This window comes from Lepisosteus platostomus, chromosome 1 (genome assembly GCF_059453375.1).
Source record: "Lepisosteus platostomus isolate fLepPlt1 chromosome 1, fLepPlt1.hap1, whole genome shotgun sequence".
In the NCBI taxonomy this organism is placed as follows: domain Eukaryota; kingdom Metazoa; phylum Chordata; class Actinopteri; order Semionotiformes; family Lepisosteidae; genus Lepisosteus; species Lepisosteus platostomus.
In genome coordinates, this window is record NC_142611.1 from 3,681,696 (window position 1) to 3,693,047 (window position 11,352).

Sequence of the window (11,352 nt, forward strand, 5' to 3'; positions counted from 1 at the left end):
AGCTGGGGAATACGAACCAGCAACCTTCCAGCCACAGGCACAGATCCTGAGCCACAGAGCCACCGCTCCGCCCATGTGGTTTTTATGTGGTCTAGTCTTTGATAACCTTAAACAATTTTGCAGCTTGTTTTCTTAACAGTCTTTGTTAATTCAGGTGGCTGAGGCCAGATAGCCATTTCAAATTTCCCACCACTCACATATGCTGTTGTCCTTCATTCATGCTTCCTCAGAATCAATAAGAGCTGGCTGAAGTCAGTATACAGTGCCCCTACCCAGCCCCATCCCAAATCTCCCTTGCACTAGCATGGGGCAGTCATCTCATGTAGAGATGCATCACTCCATCTGGTCATCAGCTGTAAGTTAGCTGAGTATCACTTGTGTACTTGTGTGACATGTAACCGTGTCTCCTATCTGCTGGGAAGTCTTTTCTGCCTAAGTGTCCCAGGAACGCCCAAGGGCTGGTTTTGCCCTGTGCTCTAAGTGGGTGTGAAAGTAGTTCACTGTGCACAGATTATCATGCTGTTCATCAATAGCCTTCCAGAACAAAAGTGGGTGGCTACGGATGCTGGGTTAGGAATAACTCAGGTCTAATCCTTTAGCTGTAAATCTTAGAAAATAGGCTATAAGCAATGTCTCAAAAGCATTTTGGAATGTTTTCATATTCAGCTCTTTAACAGCACACAATAGCAGACTAGCTCAATCATGGGAAACTTGTGAATTCTTACATTTTGGACCAAAAAAGAGCACTAAAATGCATAACAATGATTTAAGCACATGTAGAAATATAGTTTTGTACAACTTAGAGTGTAATAATCTTTTGTTATTAGCTTTGTCAGCATTAACATTGCATTATTTTCGGGTTTCTTGTTTATTTAATATACATTTTGCATTGCAATCCTGTAATTATTGGTAAACAAAGCAATAATAATTGCTGTATGGCACATTTCATAAATACCCCCCACCCCCCATGGCTGTAATAAGATTCTGTTATTCAGTCTCCAACAATCACAAATTCAGTTTGGCTTGCCTACTGAGCCTTTGACAGCATGCCACGACATTCGCATTTCCTGAGCTGGGAGGTAACAGAATCAGCACAAATCAAAACATTTCTCGATGAAAAGACATGACAAAACAGACATTTCTCCCCAGCTCTATCAATGCAGCCGAATGCATTGCTAGTATATTCACGAATCACAGAATGTATGATCATATTGTTTTGTTTTTCTGTGGCTCGTTTCAGGATGTACACGTAAATCCCCGTGCCTGGCAATCTTTTCGACAGATATACTGTACGTGCATTTTACTCTCCTCTGTACTCTCTCTGGTAGCTGTATTTTGGGACTACTCTAGCAGCAGCATATAACTCTTTCCTTCTGGATTTTTTCAGTGAGTCATTTGATTCTGCAGGAAAAATTACAGTACCTGTTTAATATTTGCTGCACTTTAATGTTGTGTTTGTTGTTTTAAAAAAAGGTTTCAGACATTCAAGGTCACAAATTTAGTTTGTTAACCTGTTCACAATATGCTGCTTAGAGAGAAATCCATTCGTCCGATATCCTCTTTTAGAGCCAGAGCCCAGCCTGACACACACAGAGCATGAGATGGGATTTCACCTTGGACATCATCCTTTGGGCGGTGACTGGCAAAAAGATGCCCTGGAAGAAACCCACAAAGACACAGGGGAACACGCATATTCCACACAGAAGGCACCTTAGTCTGTAATAAAAGCCAAGAAGAAAGAGCTGTGAGGTAGCAGCCTCTTGCTTAGAGAAAAATGAAATACTTTACTGTACATATTCGGTTATTGCATTGACATGACTGATAATATGCCACTGCCTGGGAATACATGGCAGCATTGTCCATATTTGTGCTTTTGTCTTAAATGATCACCAGAATAATTAATAAGTAAGTTTTCTTGAGAAGCAAATGTAATAGTTTGCTGCCAAGATTTTATAATCTGATTATGGCAATTATGTTACTTGCAATCTTTTGTCATTTTCAAAAACGTCTCGTTTTCTGCCAGGAATTACTTTAAAAATGTTTTTACTATCTTCTTTTCAGAGTAAACAAAAATCAATTCCGTATTCACCATAATTACATCTTCCCCTGAATGTGAGGTGTACTTACAGAACAAACATTGTAAGAACGTCTCTTTATGCTGAGAAGACGAACGGATTTTAGTAGGTATTTTGCTGCTGTCATTATTTCTCTGGAGTATAGATGCAATTCTAAAGTAACAATTGAACTAAAGCCCCTTTTCATTTATAGATCTGTCATTTGTCACATCTGTCTTTTCAAGATGAGGTTTACAAGCACAGTGATGACACCTATGGAGAAGGGTAAAAGGGTTCATTTGTCAGGCTGTTGGTATGTGATTGTGAACATGATTCATTACAGAACAAAGACAGAGAGCAGGGAGTATATGCATTACACAATATCTCCTGAACCTCAAACAGCAAGACGTCTGTACCATAGCCTGGGGAAGAAGTAACTATCCTTGTGTTTTAAAAGGAATTAAAAAAAACTCTCTGAACTAAGTCTAATTATAGTAGTGTCACCTGTCTGATGGTTGACCTTGTGCTTGCATTGGGTTGTTTTGGAGGATCTGATTGGAGGAGCAGTTTGTAGAGTTTAGAGATCATAATAATAATTCCTTGCCTTTTCTGTAGCAGTTTGCATCGCAAAACACATCAAAGCCCTTTCCATACAGGAGAACACCTGCTTCTTCCCCCACTACAGACCAGTGCCCACCTGGGTGATGCACGGCACTCATTATTCAGCAGAAGACCCACTGCACAGCAGGTCAGGATCAAATATACAATATTCAAAGCAAACAGCTTGAAATAACTCTTTGATACTGGTAGGCCATGTCCATATTGCTCTCCACTGCTCTAATTGTGTTGTGATTGGCCATGGCCAGCTCTCACTCAGAGTAAATGATCAGAGTTAGGCCCTAGAGATTGATCGCAGTTGCCTGAGGGGTCTTGTTTTCGCCAAGCGCTGGGCTGCAGGCGCAGTTAAAGTCAAGGTGCAGAGCTTTGGCAAGCACAGTTTCAAACTGCCTTCTGCGATCAGCATGTCGTTTTGAAAGAGACAGTTTGGGGGGCTGTAAACTGCACAAGTGCTTAAATAAAATAATTGACCACTTGGGAGTCACGTCAGTATGAATCTGGTCAACGACAACAACAACAACAACAACAACAACAACAAAAAGAGCATCAAAAAAATACTGAGCACCAGGACGCATTGTTACTGAGCTTATTCAGGCTGCTCCTTTTGTCCACTTCATGCACAGTGAGCATGAAGCAGACATCCTCCTAACAGCGTCTCCCACGCTGTGTACCGAACAGCACGGACCAAGGCAGTACCATCCTGCCCTGGCAGCAGCTCCTGCCTTGTGAGCTGGAGAATGGTTTCGAGCAGCAGTGCACCGTATTCACCTCCACACAATTTACTGCAGTTGGCTTTCCACACCTGGGCAGCAAGCCAACATGAACTAGACCAGTGACTGAGGTTTGCTGGGTACCGCCTCGGTACAGGTGGGGCATATTCTCGCATACATCCCTTGCAAAAACCATCAACCCTTAGAAAAACCATCAATACAGGATCGATAACCTGAGAGTAAATGCCTCTTCCTACTAATGCAGCAGACGTTAGTAGTAGAAATGTAGACATGTCTCAGTCATAACAGGTTTATTAAGGGCTACAGTACGTCAGTGTTAGCGACTAGTGCGAGGTACAGTACCCAAAGTCAAGAGCTGTTGCTGCCTTGTGCATCATGTGCTCTTCAATCAGCGGTGCCGGTTGTGAAGGACGAAGCCCGAGTGATGCTGGCAAGACTCGTGAGCACCGAGCACCGCTTTGCATGATGCGTTAATGGTATGTTTTTATCAAAGACCCCGATGAAGGCACGGGGGGCACAGCCATCGTTACACCACGAGCAAGGTGTGATCTATTTTCTGTAGTTCTAAACAACAGAAACAATATCTTTTTTTAAATCAATTCCTCAGACTTTGAGTTAGTTCAAAGCCACTTAAAACCTCAAATTTTGCAATATTGCTTTCATCGTGCAACATGCAGGCTTTTTATTCCCCTCAGAGCGAAATTCAGCCGAACTGTAAATCTAGACCGAGATTATTTTGAGACTCTAGGGCTGTGGAATTGAATTAGCTCCATTTATTTTGTTAATTGTAGCCAGTAAACGACCTTTTTTTAAAAAAAAAATCAAATCGTGTTCAGATGAACCTGACTTAGTTTAATTTTAATTAGGGAATTATTGGTACATCAATGGAAGCACGAAATCAGTTTCTAAATTTAACATATTTTCGTTTTTGTTTTTCTTAATTATTTGTATGTATTTTTACATATATATTTATATATTTTTAAACGTGTTCTCATTACGTTCCCAGGCTGAAATCTACGTTGTTCTGGTGAGCCGCTTGCAGAAAAAGGACCAGGCTCCGGGTGGGCACTGCTACATTAATAGATGTGAAAAATCCCGATTCTAACTAGCACCCCTGACTGATTTGTCAAAGGCGCCTGTGTGAACTCATTTTCAGTTCTGAACAGTTTGTGCCACATGTTGAGAGGCGTGTAGGTGGATTGTGCTTTACAGAGCGGCTGCAACCGTTACATTTTCTATTGAATATGTTGTATCATCAACGTCGTAACTAAATGTTGTGTTCTGCTGTTTTTTTTTAACAAGACATACTGTAGCAGGGCTGTGACTAATTATTGGGAAAGTTCAAACTTGAGAGACGTGAAACGGGCCCGTCATGTCTTCTCATTACTGCTAACCTGCTAAGAATGCCACTAATTATCAATGTTTGGAAAAACGCTCATTTAAGAATTGTGACACATTTGCGGGTTAATGTCCACTAGGTGGCAGAGTAACTCAATGTATCGCGCACGCACAGCCCACTTCATCATGAACGGATTAGGCGAGTTGAAGCGCAAATTTGTGAATAGAGAATTACGATAAATCCAATGAAAAAAAAAAGTTTTTTCAGTCACTGTACGCTTGGCATTTTTTGAAGATATAAGCACCGTCAAGAATAAAGGTAGGCCCTTTGAATAAGCTTGTTCACTATGAATAGCATTACTATTGATTACTGTCGCAAGCGCAGGCTACGGTACCTCCTCACATTTACAGTCTTAGAAAAGGTCATAAGGCATGTCTTAAAAACTTGAAAAGGCTGCAAGCGTGAACAGCAATAATCTACTTCTTTTATGGGATTGAGATCGCTAACCTAAAAAAGGCAGCTGGCGATGTTATTTCCCTTAAGGACAGGGTCTGTCATACTGTATAACAAAACCACAAAACTGAGTCTGATGGGAGTGCAAAATAAGCGCAGGAGAATCATCTGGTCCCCTATACGACGTGTTATAAAGGCATATTGAGTTCAATAATTTCAATGGTAATGGCCATATGCTTTCGGAGAAACGAATACAAATTAAGTAAGGATAGCAGAGATTTTGCTTACTTTCATTTTGCCTTACTTTCCTTCGTGAGTTTCAACCACACGGGAAAGCAGGGATAACACACGTTTTACTGGCACCAAAACTACTGCGGTGCACAGAGACCTACCGTTTAGTGAAAAATCTAGAAATGTCTTAGATAATTGTAAGATAATTCCAATGTACTTAATTGCAGAATTCACAGACGTTCTGTGGGCTCAATGAGCTCTAAAAGGACAGGATTTGAAAGGACTGAGAGATAGGAGTCTAAGATTCGGGAGACTTTAAATCTTAGTTAAGACTCAGAGTGGCTAGATCATACGAGGTTTCATATGCTATCAGCAGCCCACTTTGATCAAGAGCGAACTTTACCATGACATCTCTTTGAAGAGCTTTGAGAGAATCTCTCTCTCCAGAGAGGTTGTCACAAAGGCTTGGATGACTGATTGCCAGTCTCTGTTTGAAAGCGAATATCTGTTCATTTTAACTCCACAAACCCATTTCCCTTACCTATATCCTGCTCCCTAATGGCATTGTAATTTGTGCACGCCGAAATTTAAGCCTTATACTGTACTACGTTGGTGGTGTGTAAAATCTCTTGTCTTGTGTTTCCGTGTATTCACTGTATATAAGAGCATTTTAACTGAAAGAGACATCATCTGGATGAAAAAAAATGCTTAAAACTCAGAAAAATAATTGAGATGTATAAAGATCTTAGTTGACAGAAATTACCAAAGAACTTAATCATTTTTCTATTATTTGCTTTGAGATAAAATTAAACACCAGGGTTCACACCCCTACATTCATTAGCAGGGTCACGAGATCTTTATTGACCAGGAAGTCCAGATCTCAGTTTACTGCCTCATCTGAAGGACAGAACCTACTATATTGCAGGCTCCTGGTCACCATATGGGCAGAATAGTTTGGAAACTCTAAAATGAATGATCATTTGTGAATGGTCCAAAGGGGTGCTGTCACGAACAGTTCTTTCCGGGCCCTATGCGGACGACGCAATCCAGAATAGTGAAGACACAAGGGGAAAAATATCATGCAGGAGTCGGTCGGGAGACAGGGGGGCGTGTTCATGCAGTGCTAGTGTCCGGGGGGAGTGAATCCAGGGCGAACAATCCAAGGGTAAATCCAGAGGAGGAATCCAAGACGAGAGGTTTAGTCCAAGACCAAGGGATCCATCCGTTGTTAAAACCAGAACCGGGTCGGGACCGGCGGGGCAGGGAATCAGGACCAGGAAACTAAAACCATAACGGAGTCAGACGCAGCAGGACCCCCGGGCTCTCACGACACGGAAATCAATGAGAAGCCAGGAGTGAGGTCAGCGTCTGGCTTTTAAAGGGGAACGGGAATAGGGAACAGGTGCAGACAATGGGAAGGAACGAGGAAGGGCTGGAGCTCCCTTAAGAGGAGGGGTTAGCGATCGTGACAGGTGCGTCCCTCCTACTGGTCCACCCACACCATTTAAAACAGCATCCTGGCTTTCCCAAGAGGTCTCCCATCTCACCTTGCTTGGCCCCTCAGAGTTGACAAGAGCAAAGAGCAATGGAGCTGCAGGAAGCCTTCTTCATGCCCGCCATCCCTGGCCAATTGCACAATGTTGTGTGGGGATTACAGGGTGGGCAGTCAGGCACCAGCATGGCACAGAGGCAGACCTGCTCCAGTTCTACTCCGCGAAGTGTCTTTACAGCCTGCTTGAAGCTATTTTCATGTTTAAAAATGACCCAATAACACATTTTGCCCACAGCTGTAATTAAGAGGCTGAATTCGCTAGTCACTGATTTAGCACATGGTTGTTTCTATCTCTGTTTGTTTTTCCTGACACTGTATCACTGTATATCAATTTGTTTCTTGACAATAATAGGGATGGGACAGTGTCTGCTGTCTTGCAATCCAGCTTTGCTGGAACTGCAGTAACACAAATGGTAGTCAACAGTTTTGTTATCTTCTTTCTATTTTTCCTGATAGTTTCAGTTTCAACTTAAAATCTGTGACCATATTTCTTCCACCATCATCTCGATTTGCATTAAATCACTCTGACTACAAGTACTGTACAACAGCTGAAAACAGATCAGTTCACTTGGTTTCTAATGCAGAACTTTCTTACACCGGATGTAGAAACAGAACAAACAACAGAAGACAAACATGTTACACTGGATGTCTGTATAACAGTATATATTTTTATGTTAGGCCTCATAAGTGTGATTTCTCGGAAGTACTGCATCTGGTCTCACTCAGTTACAAACAGTGCAAGAGCAGTTAAACCAAAACCGGTACCACCGATCACAAAGTTATTAATATGCCTGGACTTTGCCTTTTAGATTTGCTACAGACACACACAGATTTGGTGTTATGCAGCGATTAGGAAGTGAACTATTTTTGTTGTTTACTGCTTGTTGCTGCTGCTTGAAGAGTGTTATACCTGCTTCCACGTAAAACTCCTTGTGACAGGTATCTGAGTTTCAACTGTACTGGCAGAAGAAAGATCTTGCGTTGATTGCGCAAATGATTTTCCCTTCTTCTGCAAACGATTACGTTTTTGGAGAGAAACATGCCATTAGAACAACAATAAAGCTTCAGTCTCATTACAAGCAGCAACAGTGGGTTTCGCAAACACAAAGCGGCTTCAGTAATCTTGCTTTGGGACTACGGACCGATTCATGAAAGCGGCGGTTCAATCTGCATGGCTACAGAGGCCACATTAGCTGCAGAACAATTCCACCAAGCGCTTCTGCTCTTCAGCTGAGAAATAATTTGATCAACCCTTCTCCCCACCCTGGCAGTTACTGGAGTCAGATAAGACAACACTCTTGCTGGGGCAAAAGCTTTAATGCGGAGCAGACTTAACAGTTTTAATTTTCAACTCCATTTCTTTCAAAAGAGAGAGATGTGGTTGGAAATCCAGGATTGTGTTTCTGTAATCCTCTGGCTGTTCTGCGCGGGGTCTTTCTCTGTTCTTGTTCACTGGTGGATGCTGATATAAACAACAATCGTCTTTGCCTTTCCAAAGAACACTTCTCACAGATATCCGTGTGTAATGCCGGTAAGTCAAAATACGAATACATTTTTATTATTATTTTGAGATTAGTTGCGAGAGCTTAGAACATTAGAATGAGAAAGAAAGGAAGTGTGACGTTCACAATGGGGTTTTCCTGTCTGAATGCAATGGGAAAGTTTGACTTTTATGTCCAAAATGCGCTATTAATCAGCGAAAGGGGATCAGCCGCCCATCACTTATGGAACAAGAGGTTGGAGCCATTGTTTCTCAACACTAACAAGGGAAGTGGAATCCAGTGGTAATCGTGTATAGTACAAAAGTCGCATTTAAATGTTAAAATAAAGTGTTCCCAATTAGAATATAGGAGCATTTCCTACTTTTAAAGTTTCATCCTCTCCTCTATCATCAAGTGTAAAACTGCGGGACACCTTCTAGCACAAAACTTTGAGATGGGATTAATTTTCCTCATTAAGAATGCACTTTCTTTCTCATTCCACTTCAGTAGCTTCACATACCCAGGACCTCTATGGTTAACCAGAGCGAGGCCGCACAATGCCGGGCTGACCCCACTCCCTTTGGGAGCTAGGGGAAAAGTTACAGTAGTTCATCTCAGACCTTTCTCCCCATGTGCAGACCTGGTTCAGCCGGTAACCCTGTGATCACGGGTCCGAGCCTGGGCCATTGTCGTCAGCTGACCGTCACTAGGTCTTCCCCAACAGGTGAGCATCACAGCCAGTGGAGCTTCACCGAGGATAGTGTGGGATTAGTCAGCCAGGGCTCTCTGGGCTCTGCACAGTGGCCCCGGTAGCCTCCCGGGCGCTCGCAGGCATGCGGTCCTGTCAATCAGGGGATTTCATAGCCTTAGACCATGAACCAGGACCTGCATCCAGAATATTAGTGCTGTGCTGTTGTCATGCAATATAAAAATGTTCCAATCCACACTCCTGAAAAAAATGAAATTGTGTTCATAACTAAATTGGTGGACTACTGTATATCCTCTAGACTGGTATTCCGCAGTTCTGTCTGATGGCTGGGATGTACTCAATGTAGAGAACTTATGTAGAATGCAGATATAAAGGCACAGGATCTTCTTTTCTGTATAAGCATCAATGACCGAAGGTCTCATCCTGTCTAACACACACACACATCTAAGGCTGCATTGCGATTACACACCTGTGAGTTTGTCAGGCTGCAGAAAAATGCCAACATGCAACATTTTGTTTTGGTGAAGACACTGACATTTTAAACTAAGGCACGATAAATCAATTTCTCTTTTAGATATGCAATCACATTTATCACAGACACCCTGCGATAGTATGTAAATGCTGTATTTAAATAAATGAATTAACCATCCCTGTTGTATCACTTTAAATGCATTTTAAAAAGCTGACCCCAGCAGCACACTTTTCCAAATTAAGGTAAATAATTTCTTCTCCGTCTTCATTCAAGGTTGGTTATAAATAAAAAACTCCAGACCTCCACAGTGACAGCAATCCAGTGTAGGGACTCTTCTCCACCCCTGAAAGTTTTGATTGATTTGATCAGCTCAGTGGGTCTATTAACATGTCAGCCTTTCCTTTCACGGCAGCCACACAACCTTACATACTGTATATACAGAAAGGAGAACCTGCTTAGCTGTACTCACAATTATTGGCAGCAGGTACATCACCCTTCATCTTAAAACTGGAAACCCACTGAAGCTCAGCAGGTGTGACTGTGGCCAGTACCTGGATGGGAGACCTCCTGGGACAGCTGAGGCTGCTGTTGTTAGTGGGATCAGTGGGGAGTGCTCACCATGTGGTTTGTGTGGGTCCTAATGCCCCAGTATAGTGATGGGGATACTATACTGTAAAACATGCCCTGTCCTTTAGATGAGAAACAAAGCTGAGGTCCTGAGTCCCCATGGTCATTAAAAATCCCAGAGCGTTTCTCATAAAGAGTAGGGGCCAGTGTCCAAATTTCCCATTGGCCTTTACCAATTATGGTCTCCTAATAACCCCCATTACTGAACTGGCTTCATTACTCTGCTCTCCTCCCCACTGAGAGCTGGTGTGTGGGGAGCGTTCTGGCGGACTATGACTGCCGTACATCATCCAGGTGGGGCTGCACACTGGTGGTGGTGGAGGGGATCCCCATTACCTGTAAAGAGCTTTGAGTGGAGTGTCCAGGGATGTGCTATATACGTGTCAGGAATTATTACAATTATTTAGTGCTTTTTAAATTAGATGGAATCTGCCAGCCTAACTAACCTAGCTATCGCAACTAGGTGTGCCTGTAACCTTACCGGATGGAAGCTAGATGGAGGCTGCCTGAATTAAAAAAATATTTGAACGAGACAAATATAAATGTTATCACAATGTAACTTTTTGTTGAAAAAAGCATTTGGCAAATTTGATTTATTTACTCCTATGGACAAAATTAATTCAAGGCTGCAATAAAAATGTGATGAAGAATTTAGTGATGATTAAAATGCATTTTACACTTACTGTAGATGTGCACCCTGAATGCATGGAGAACAGGAGGGCCTGCTGATTGAATTCTTCCCCTCATACATTTATAAAAATCTATACAAGAATATTGCCGCTGATAAATGACACTGTCCGTGGATATGATTTCTATGCCTCGTATTGTTTTTTTTCCAGTTACTGTATTCTTTTGAATTTTTATGTTAATTGCCTCACTTTGAACCGATCTGCACTGAACTAATTCAGTTTCCTCATTTCCAGTGCAAGCTGGTGTGGATAAAAAGCTGTTTAGCTGTTGCAGATGATTGCAGGCTTTTATTCGGGCTTGGAACACAACAGAGCTACACAGAATCTTTGCTGATGCAATTGATGCCGCATGCTTGTACGGACAGCAGTATGCCTGCAAGTTCAAAAGGAGAACAT